This window comes from Octopus bimaculoides, chromosome 6, assembly GCF_046866305.1.
Source record: "Octopus bimaculoides isolate indiv1 chromosome 6, ASM4686630v1, whole genome shotgun sequence".
NCBI lineage: Eukaryota > Metazoa > Mollusca > Cephalopoda > Octopoda > Octopodidae > Octopus > Octopus bimaculoides.
The window spans coordinates 53057444-53069750 of record NC_142933.1 but is presented as its reverse complement, the minus strand read 5'-3'; positions in this window follow the sequence as shown (position 1 = coordinate 53069750).

Sequence of the window (12307 nt, the reverse complement as noted above, 5' to 3'; positions counted from 1 at the left end):
GTTTTGCACAAGAACACATCGCCCGGTTCAGGAATCGAAACCACAATCTAACGCTCATGAGTTTAAACATCCTCGGCTCACAAACTAGTATTTGGTAAACATTACAAGAGCCAGTATTACAGACTAATTGCTCAAGCCAATGAGGTAACGTCTACCTGGTCACTCGATGTGCTTGAAATAGTAGCTAAATATCCCTCAAATCACACCTACCATCTAAAATAAATAAATAAACACCGCTGGCATGGTTGCGTGGTAAGAAGCTTGCTACCATGATACAAGGCTTCGGGTTCAATCCCACTGCGTGACACCTTGGGCAAGTGTCTACAACAAACCAACCAAAACCTTGTGTGTGGGTTTAGTAGACGGAAACTGAAAGAAGCCCGCTTTGTTTGTGTGTGTGTGCGTGCGTGTGCGTGTGTGCGTGTGCGTGTGTGTGTGTGTGTGTGTGTGTGTGTGTGTGTGTGTGTCTTTGTGTATGTTTTTGTCTCCTATCACCGTTTCACAACCGCTACTGGTGTGTTTACGTACCCCGTAAATTAGCGGTTCGACCAAAAGAGACCGATAGAATAAGTACCAGGTTGTAAAAAAACAAAAAGTATTAATACTGGGATCGATTCATTCGACTAATAATTCTTCAAGGCGGTGCCCCAACATGGCCGCAGTCAAATGACTGAGACAAGTATAAGATAAAAGACAAAGATAAAAAGAACACATTGGGAATATTGTTATGAACGTACAAAACACGAAGGGATGGTCACGGTTGGAACCTATGATTAACAAGCAATAGCTACAACGAAGAACAGATTCTCTATAGAATAATGACAGAGTAAAATATAGCCAGGGACACCTACTGCATGAACACTAAACAGTAAAGTGAGCGCTAGCATATTTGATGATTCTAATGTAGCGGGGCTGATAGGACGATCATTTACAAATGTCCCGGGACTAATTTAGTTGGGAATGACTTCCTCCTAGCTATCCCCATCAGTTCTTTTCTATCTCTCTCTCTCTCTCTCTCTCTCTCTCTCTCTCTCTCTCTCTCTCTCTCTCCATCTATCTATCTATCTATCTATTTATCTATCTATCTCTTTGCCAACTGTCTATCTCTTTGCCAACTGACAAACTAGCCAGTCAGTCGTATAATAATGGTGGGGATGGCGGTGTGGTAGAGGTGGTGATGATGGAGATGGTGGTGGCGGCGGCGGCGGTGGCGGCAGTGGTGGTTGAGGTGGTGGTGACTGCGGTGGCGGCGGGGGCCGTAGTGGTTGTGGTGGTGGCGCTGGTGATGTATCAACCCAACATCTGACTCACACTTCATGAGTCTTCTTATAAATATTTCATTCCATTATTACTTCGCACGCCGTTAGACAATTAATAAGATACATTCTCTCTCCAAAAACAACAATAACAACACCACCAACAACAGCAACAGGGAAAACAATATAATTATAATATATTAAAACGAAAAACCATAAAAACAACAATAACAACAACGAAAACATGAAAACAATAAAAACAAAGACAAATTTCTTAATTCTATACTAAAAATTAATATTTCTTTTAAGACAGACACAAATACCTTCCTCTCCCTCTCTGTGTCATGCACAAACACACACACACAGACACACACACACACACACACACAAACACACACATACACACACACACATACACACACACGCACGAACACGCACACACATACACACACACGTACACGCACGCACGCACGCATGCCCACAACAGTACACACGCGCACACATGCATATACAACCGCACACTTACACACACGCACTCAGACATACACACTCACACTCGCACACACACATACATACACACACACACACACATGCGCACAATAACAGTACACACGCGAAATACGCACATACACAATCGTACACAATGAAACACACACCATCACACACACATATCCATCCACACAAATCACACAAACACATATATGCATACATACATACATACATACATACATACATACATACATATACACAAGCACACACTCACAGCCACGTGCATATGTATATATACGTACATCGTCCGCTCTATCCTCACCACCCTCACCACCACCACACTATTACTATCTCCATTGACCACCACCACCGCCGCCACCACCACCACCACCATCCCATTCACCACAATCCCACCACCACCACCATCATCTTCCCAACAATCCCACCACCGCCATCGCCTTCCAAACAAACTCACCACCACCACCATTGTCTTCCCAACAACCCCACTACCGCCATTGTCTTCACCACAATCCCCCAGCACCGCCATCATCTTCCCAACAACCCCACCATCACCTTCGTCTTTCCAACGACACCACCACCACTATCGTCTTCCCAACTTCCCTGCCACCACTGCCATCGTCTTCACCACAATCCCACCACCACCATCGTCTTCCCAACAACCTCACCACTACCGCTATCGTCTTTCCGCCATTGTCATCACCGTCTCAGTTACCACCACCTCCACCATCACTATCATTGTTATCGTGCCGTCGCCACCGCCACCACAATCGCCGATACCGCCAACACCATCATCACCATCATCACCTTCCCCGCTGTCATCATCGTTTTAATTCAACCACCAGAAATATTGTCAGCGGCGTTGACTCCACCACCAGCACCACGTTCACCGTTACTTGGGATCCACCGCCATTGATATTATCGTTTTAACATCCTCCACCAAAACAGCCATTGGTTTAACTCCAATACCTCCAATTCCGCCGATGACATCATCATTTTGACTCCACCACTACCACCGCTACCGCCACCCCCACCCCCACTACCACCGCTACCCCCACCACCACCACCACCACTACTATCATTATCATTGAGACCATCACCACTCCAATCAGCATGGTTATCGCTTCCGCTACTACTAATACTACTACTACTAATAATAATAATAATAATAATAATAATAATAATAATAATAATAATAATGATAATAATAATAATAATAATAATAATAATAATAATAATAATAATTAATTCGTTTTATTGGCCACAAGGGCTAATATCAATTAAAAACATATAAGGACAAAGACAGGACGAAGGTTACAAAAGGTTTTGTCCGAAAAGGTAGGAAAGTTCGTCTAAACAGGAAGAAAACGGAGAAAGATATTATAAATAAATAGATAAATAAATAGATAAATAAATAAGTAGAACTCCCAAAGTGGGAGGCGCTTCGAAAAAGGAAAGGTTACACGTGGAAAAACCCATAAAACCACGGGAGCCTGGTCAGTGGTATAGAGCCCTTTCTCCTTTTACATTACCTTTTTTTCTTTCTTTTTTTTTTCTACAGGTGTATTCTCAGAATTGGTCCGTTTATACTGGCCATTCTTCCAACAGTCACCCATCTTTCAACGAATTTGCTATGAGACAGCACTTCCCTCTCTACTCTCATCTTCCTCTTCAAGTGGAACTTGAAAAAGTTGATGAGGCCTTGACCAAAGAGGAAAGTGTCTGTCTTTAGCCCTTTCAAACGGGTCCACCATATCACCTCTTTCGCTACAGCCACTAGGCATAGGAAAATTGCCTTGCCCTCCTGGTTAAAGTAGGTCGGCGGGTCAATTCTCACGATGGATTCAGCTGATAGCCGGATCCGTCCTCCACTTGACAGTAGCTGTTCGATATAAACCCAAAGGTCAGCAATGCTCGGGCACTGGACGAGTGCGTGCAGAACGGTTTCGTCGTCCTGAGCGCACCTCAGGCAGGCCCGGTTGACGGCACTTCCGTGTCGGTAGAGTTTATCTCGAACAGGTAGCGCACCTCGGTAGCACTGCCAGGCGAGGGACCTTTGGAAATTATCCATGGGCCCCGGCCCGAAAGTTCTCCTGAACAGACTGTTTAGCTGATTATCCTCGACGCCTAGAGTTTCCCCGAGAACGTCGTCGCACTTTTCTCCCACTAACCCTCTATAGAACGCTAGAGTGGAGCTACTACCGATCGCACTGCCCGCCTGACTGAGGGCGGTGAGAGCTTGGCGGCACTCGAGGTGCTAAGCGCCCTTTCTCGGTCTACGTTTGATCCAGGATTGCAGCTCTGTTAAAGAAACGAGCTGCGGAAAATCGCGTCTGACGAAAGGCGACCACACCTGTTCACCGTCCAGGAAACGCTTGAGATGTCGTAGCCTGAGCGCATGTTTGCGCATCAGCAACCACGGCATGCCAAGGCCTCCGTTCAGCGGCTGTTGACAGCAGATGGAGCGCCTGACCAGTGGTACCTGACCCTTCCACAAAAAGTTGAAGAGCAAGCGTACTATCTTGGTTAACCAGCGGTCGGGACAAGGGACGACGGTCAAACGGTAATAGATGACGGATGCGATGTACGCATTCGCCACCTCCGCTTGACCTTTCAAGGAGAGCTTCCTCTCAGCCCATTTCTGGGTGAGGTTGGCCACCCTGTTCGTCACTTCTTCCCAGTTTTTCTCCAACTGGAGGTCCGGACCGAACCAGACCCCGAGCAGTTTAACGGGTCCGTCTGTCCAGCACCCTACGACGCTGTTGGACGGCATAGACTTGCCCCTCCAGGTGCCTCAGGCTGTGGTTTTCATGGCTTCTCATCTTAACTGATTGGAAGTGTAATCATGTACATTGTTTTGTCTTGGTATAAAAGATGGACTACAACAAATTTTCTACTCAATACCACAGATTTGCTTGTCAGTTGTTTGATCTTAACCAGTTGATCATGTCCCTTAGTGGCTGATGATATGTGCATCTCTGATCACGAGCATAGCCATGTGTTGAGAGGAATTCTTTGGGGTTTGGATAATTCACCTCTGGAAACATGGATGTTTCATTCAACATCCTTAAACAATCCTTATTCAGGGACCTTTTGAGCGGGATGGGCTACTCGACGTGAAGAAAATTTCTAACTGGTCCCCACCAGCAAGATCATGTGGTTTTATCTTGAGATAAGATCATCATGTCGCGCACATGTACCCTAATCAGACGGGTAGTCATGATGGGTATACTGGGCTTCATATATTTTACTCCAGTGTCACTTTGACGGCATGCACTCTTTTATGATTTCTTTATTGACCACAAGAGTTTGCATTAAGAAAAACATTATGACCAGTTCAGGACAAAACAAAGAATGCGTGTGTGTATGTGTGTGAGTGTGTTGTGAGAGTTTTGTGTGTAAACAAGACTAACAAAATAGTAATAAAAAAAAAGGAAGAAAGAAAGAAATCAACAATGTGTAATCCTTAATAGGAAGGAGACTTCGAGGGCTGCTCATGGGAAAACCCCATAAAAAAACCATGGTTACGCTGACTTTTTGGGCAGGTGCCATTTTTTCTCTCCCCCCCCCCCCCGCCATTTTTTTCTTCAACAACAGGTGTATGCTTAGGGCAGGCCCGTTTACTCGCACCATTCTCGCCACTTTCATCCACCTTTCAGTAAACTGGCCAAAAGACAACACTTCCCTCTCTACCTTTATATTCCTTTTCAAGTGAAACCTGAAGAAGTTGATCACGAATTGGTCGAAGAGAAAAGTGTTTGCCTTCAGCCCTTTCAATCTCTTCCACCATACAACTTCTTTAGCCATGGCCACCAGGCATATAAACACGGCGTTTCCTTCCCGCTTAAAGGAAGGTAGCGGGGCAATCTTCACAATAGATTCAGTTGACTGCCGGATCCGTCCCACACGCAACAGCAGGTATTTGACATAAACCCACAGGTCAGCTGGTACTTAATTTATCGACCCCGAAAAGATGAAAGGCAAAGTCGACCTCGGCGGAATTTGAACTCAGAACGTTGCAACAGGCGAAATACTGCTACGCATTCCGTCCAGCGCACCAACGATTCTGCCAGCTCGCCGACTTAATAATAATAATAATAATAATAATAATAATAATAATAATAATAATAATAATAATAATAATAATAACCACAACAACAACAACAACAACAACAACAACAACAATAATAATCTTTTCTACTCTTGGCACAAGGCCCCAAATTTTGGGGAGTCAGTCGATTAGATCGACCTCAATATGCAACTGGTACTTAATTTATCGACCCCGAAAAGCAAAGTCGACTTCGGTGGAATTAATAATAATAATAATAATAATAATAATAATAATAATAATAATAATAATAACAACAACAACAACAACAACAACAATAATAATAATAATAATAATAATAATAATAAAAAGATGGGCTACAGTAAATATTCTGCTCAATACCACAGATTTGCTTGTCAGTCGCTTGATCTTAACCAGTTGAGCATGTCCCTTAGTGGCTGACGATATGTGCATCTCTGATCACGAGCTGAAGTAGTGGGAGAGCCTCATAGTCATGTGTTGAGAAGAATCCTTTGGGGTTTGGATAATTCACCTTTGGAAACATGGGTATTTCATTCGACAACTTCAAACAACCTTTATTCAAGGACCTTTTGAGCGGGATGGGCTACTCGACCTGAAGAAAATTCTAACTGGGCCCCACCTGCAAGGTCATGCGCTGTTTATCTTGATATGAGACCACTATGTCGCGCACATATGGTTGTGATGCATGTGCCTGGTGTACCCTTATCAGACGGGTAGTCATGATGGGTATATTGGTCTTTGTATACTTGTACCCCAGTGTCACTTTGATGGCATGCCCTACTCTCTCACTCAATAATAATAATAATAATCCTTTCTTCTGTAGGCACAAAGCCAGTAATTTCATGGAAGGGTGAATCGATTACATCGACCCCAGTGTTCAACCGGTACTTATTTTATCGATCCCTGTAGGATGTAAAATAATAATTATTATTAGTTTTTTATTAATCACAAAGGATTTACATTTAAAAAAATATTATGGACAGTACAGGACAAATAGAATATGGGGTTACATGAAAGTCGTGTAAACAATGAAAAACAATCGATTATAACAATTCCCCAAAGCAAGGAGACCTCCTAGAACTGCTCGAGGAAACACGAATCTTCGACAATCCTGGCCACCAGGGTAAGCATCCTCTCCGTTTTGTCTACAGGCGCATACTTAGAGGAGGCCCATTCATTGGGCCATTCATGCTGGGGATAGGGGGCAGAACTCCCCTCTCCACCCTCACTTTCCTTTTCAAGTGAAAAATGAAAAGGTTGATGAAGACTTAGCCAAAGAGGAAAGTGCCTATCTTCAGCCCTTTCAGTCCGGTCCACCACACAACCACTTTTGCTAAGGTTATCAGGCACAAGAAAGAAGCCTGCCCTTCCAGGTCAAAAGAAAGAGGTGGGACTACCTTAACAATGAACTCGGCCGATAGCAGGATCCGTCCCACGCGCGACAGCAAATGTTCGACATAAACCCACAAGCCAGAAATACTCGGGCACTGGACGAGAGCGTGCAGAGCAGTTTCGTCGGTCTGCGCGCATCTCGGGCAAGCCCGGCTGACTGCACTTCTGTGCTTGTAGAATTTATCCCGGACAGGCAGTGCCCCGCAGTAGTACTGCCAGGCCAAGGATTTCTGGAAATTATCCGTAAGCCCCGGCCTGAAAGTTCTCCGGAACAAACCAGCCAACTCATTCTCGTCGACACCCAGACTCTCCTCGAAAACGTCGTCGCACTTACCCGCCACTAATCCTCTATAGAACACCTGAGCGGAGCTTACACTGACTGCATTGCCTGACTGGTTGAGGAGTGTGAGCGCCTAACGACACTCTTGGTGCCTCGGTCTACGTTTGATCGAGGATTGCAGCTCAGTCAAAGAGACGAGTTGTAGGAAATCGCGTCTGACAAACGGTGACCACACCTGCTTACCGTCTTGGAAATGCTAGAGGTACAGCATCCTCAACGCATGTCTGCGCGTCAATAGCCACGGCATACCCAGCCATCCATTTAGCGGGTGGTGACAGCAAATAGAGCGCCTGACCAGTGGAATGCGTCACTTCCACAGAAAGCGGAAGATTATGCGCTCCACAGATTCGAACCGGGACAGAGCACGACGATGAGGCGATAGTAGATGACGGACGCGATGTACGCATTCGCCACCTCTGTCCGGCCTTTCAGGGATAGCTTTCTCTCGGCCCATTTCTGGGTGAAATTGGCCACCTTATTTGCTGCATCGTCTCAGTTCTTCCCCACCTGGAGATCTGGACCGAACTAGACCCCGAGCAGTTTAACCGGTCCTTCCGTCCAGCGTGCCACGACGTTGTTGGGAGGCATGGACCTGCCTCTCTAGAGGCCGAGTTGCAGGCCCACCAACTTCAGGTTAAGCTTTGCTCCTGTCACGGCCTCGTATTCTTTAAGAGTGGCGCCGACCAGGTCTGTGTGCCTGGTGTTCGACACTAAGACGGTGACGTTGCCCGTGTATGTCGACACGGTTCTCCCATGTCCTAGTTCGCGTGGGATGCTTCTCAACGCCTCCAATTTCCGCAGTAGTGATAGCAACAGTATCACAAACGGCACAAAGACCACCAGTGTTTAAAATAAAACGATACAGCCTTTGGGCTGAGACGTATAACAGAATAAAAGAATAAAGGAATAAGGGAATAAAGGAACAAAGAGTAGAATTTCCAAGTGAATTAGGTTCCTTTACGCTTTTCGTCCTTTTGGGGTGTCACCAGTTATACTTTGAGGGTTGATTTAATCGACTATGTCCACCTGTCTTTGAAAGCTGGTACCTTATGTTTATCGCCAAAATTATTTCTGAAACTACAAGTATCCCTATTACCACCACCACCACCCCGCCGCCAGTGCAACCTGAACCACAACCATCATTACCACCGACAATCACCTCACCACTACTGCCACCGCCAGCACTACCACAACCTCCAGCACCACCAAAACCTCCAGCACCAGCACCATTACCACTACAACCATCATTACCAACACCGCCACCATCCCATTATCCTCTTACCTCCACCGCCACCATCACAGTCAGTTGCAACAATCACCACAGCCACCGTCATCAATTGAGCACTGAAGTCGATGTAATCGATATAATCGACTTACCCACTCCCACGAAATTGCTGACCATGTGCCAACATTTGAAATCAATATTAGCATAGCCTGCTCGTGAATTTATTAATGTCTGATCTTAAATTTGAAAACTTTCAGGTGTTTAGATTTTACTCATAAAATGGAATGTTATTTGAGTTTTCTCGAATTTTTGACCTAGAATTTGACGCAGAAACTAGTAATGCCAACGTGTGTAAAAACCACTCTGGGCGTTTTATGTGTTAGATGGGTGTTTTATTTCCATCCCCATCAGTTTTTATCTAACAGGGTGGACTGAGAAGTGATGCTAAAGTTGTACAATTTTGCAAGCATTTATTCCAACTCTTCTTATTAATAACTGCATTTTGTTGTTGTTGTTGTTGTTGTTGTTGTTGTTGTTGTTGTTGTTGTTGTTTCCAGGTAAACTGGTATCTGACAATGCAGACTTCAAAAGTAATTAGCAGCAACTTCTTTTGAAAATGGACAAAATTTTGCATCGTTGTGTTATCAGGTCCCCGCAGAGAAAGGGTTTAGCCCCGAATGACATTCATGCTGGCATAGTTGCTACATTAGGGGATGTAAAGCTCCAGTTTTATCCCCAGTGCAAAAGTGGGCAGCTGAATTTAGGAAGAAAAGGGAGAGTCTAGAAGACGACCCAAGGTCTGGTCGCCCTGCGACTGCCACCACCGAGGAAAACATTAATTGTATTCACCATATGGTGATAAATGACAGTGATTGACTATAAATCAAATAGCCAATGTTATTAGCATATCCCGTGAGAGAGTTGAAACTATTCTGCACAATGAACTTGGCATGACAAAGGTTTCTGCTCGGTAGGTGCTACGTCTTCTGACACCTGATCAAAAGCACACCAGGCTGATAAGATCATGGGAAATTTTGACAATATCAAGTATTTTGTTGTTATTTCTTGTTTCTGGATTGCCAAAGGCACAGCCTTCAAAGTGAGCAGCCTGACCTTCAGTTGGTTACGACGACGAGTGTTCCAGTTGATTCGATCAACCGAACAGCCTGCTCGTGAAATTAGCGTGCAAGTGGATGAGCACTCCACAGACAGGCAGATACTTAGCATCGATTCAAACAACTCTTTAATGTTGCATCATATTCCTTCGACAATATATATTGGCCACCAAATGTCGAAGTGCAGATATGATTCTAGCTAGCATATCTGAGATAAACAGTATCATGAGAATTGAAAAAGAGCTTGTTGAAAACTATTCTTTGACTGGTGACTAGAGAGACACGCAGAGAAGTTACATAGTTCTATCGCAAAAGAACACCATATAAAAAGTTTTCTATTTGGCAAATAAAAGTTATGCATGGTTACACTGTCAGAAAACATTAGAGTGACATTAACAGATAACCAAAGTAGACTATGTTAAACCAGCAACCGTTGTTGTTGGCACTCCGTCGCTTACGACGTCGAGGGTTCCAGTTGATCCGATCAACGGAACAGCCTGCTCGTGAAATTAACGTGCAAGTGGCTGAGCACTCCACAGACACGTGTACCCTTAACGTAGTTCGCGGGGATATTCAGCGTGACACAGTGTGACAAGGCTGACCCTTTGAATTACAGGTACAACAGAAACAGGAAGTAAGAGTGAGAGAAAGTTGCAGTGAAAGAGTACAGCAGGGTTCGCCACCATCCCTTGCCGGAGTTTCGTGGTGCTTTAGGTGTTTTCGCTCAATAAACACTCACAACGCCCGGTCTGGGAATCGAAACCGTGATCCTATGACCGCGAGTCCGCTGCCCTAACCACTGGGCAATTGCGCCTCCACTTAAACCAGCAACCAATATATTAGCATTCACCTAGATGAGGGGCGTGGCTTAGTGATTAGGATATTCGGCTCACAATCGTAAGGTCGTGAGTTCCATTCCCAGCAGCGCATTGTGTCCTTGAGCAAGACACTTTCTTTCCCGTTGCCCCAGTTCACTCAGCTAGCAGAAATGAATTATACCCATAGTTCAATGAGCCACCTTGAATCTTCCTGAGAATCTACTTTAAAGGGACGCATGGATCAGCCATTTGCACACTAATTTCACGAGCAGCGTGCTCGTGATTCGGCTGACCGAAACAGCTGGAGCACTCTTCGTCATAACCGACTGAAGGCCAGGCTTCTCACTTTGAAGGCTGTGCTTTTGGCAATCCAGGAACAAGAAATAACAACAAAATTACTTGTTACATAAAAAGAGATTGGGCTGCAAGTAAAACATGACATGTAAAGCACCCAGAGTGACGAGTATGAAAGCGTAATTGACTTTCACACACGCTGGCATTACTAGTTGATGCTTCTATATAACTATTGCTCTGGAAATTTCTGGTATTAGTTCATAGTTTTCTGGTTGTAACAGCAATGATACGGATCTCATCCAGTCTCCAATCGAATAACCAGAATTTTGGTATGAGTACTGGTACAGTAAACTCATCGTGGACCGCTGATTTATTGTATGGGGAGTATTCTGAGAGCATTTTTTTTTTTTTTTACGCGAATAATATATTTCCCGGTCACACATTCTTCGTTGCATATTTCATCATAGGATATATCTTCATTCATCCTTAAGTACCTGTAGCATTCATTACCGGACTCTAAAGATGATGTAACCAGGTCAATAATTTCCTTCATACCATTCATATTCTTCACATACATTTTCAGGTTGGCCACAAAATAACAATACGCTGGGTTCATGCTTTTGTCTTGTTGTGAACCAATTTCATACTCTTTAGAATTCTTCATTAAAATCAAGGGGCTTACTGAAGGTATAAACAGCATCACAAGATGACTATCTCCCCCAAATGTATGCATATTTCTTCTTTTTATAATTATATGGTTTCTTCTTACAAAGATGAAGATGGTTTCCATTTAATAAACAAAGCTCTCTAACAGTGAAATTTGGATAAAAGAAAATGATACATTTTGAACTGTGAAAGTCTTGCATATGTTTGCTCGTGTACCTATAGACTACATTGTAAGGGTGCATGTCAGCTTGTCACATTCTTGTTTTGAAGCCCTTAGATTTTCGTGATTACCACATAAAAGTTTACTCACATATTGCCACTTAAACGTTTAGTTACGTAATTATCGGAATAAATGCGGAGGCATAATCAAGGAAGAAATATTCATATTTATGGCTACTTAAGATTTTACTTTTCTGTATGTATCTAATTTTATGGATGAATGGATGGATGGATGGGTGGGTAGGTGGGTGGGTGGAGGTGCGAAAGGAAGGAAAAAAGAATAGCTTTGAGATGATGAGTTACAATGATACAGAAATCGAAGGGAAAGGCAGAGAAGGAGAAGTCGCCGACTTCGGCCGATACAGCTTGGCACCAGTGTCACTAC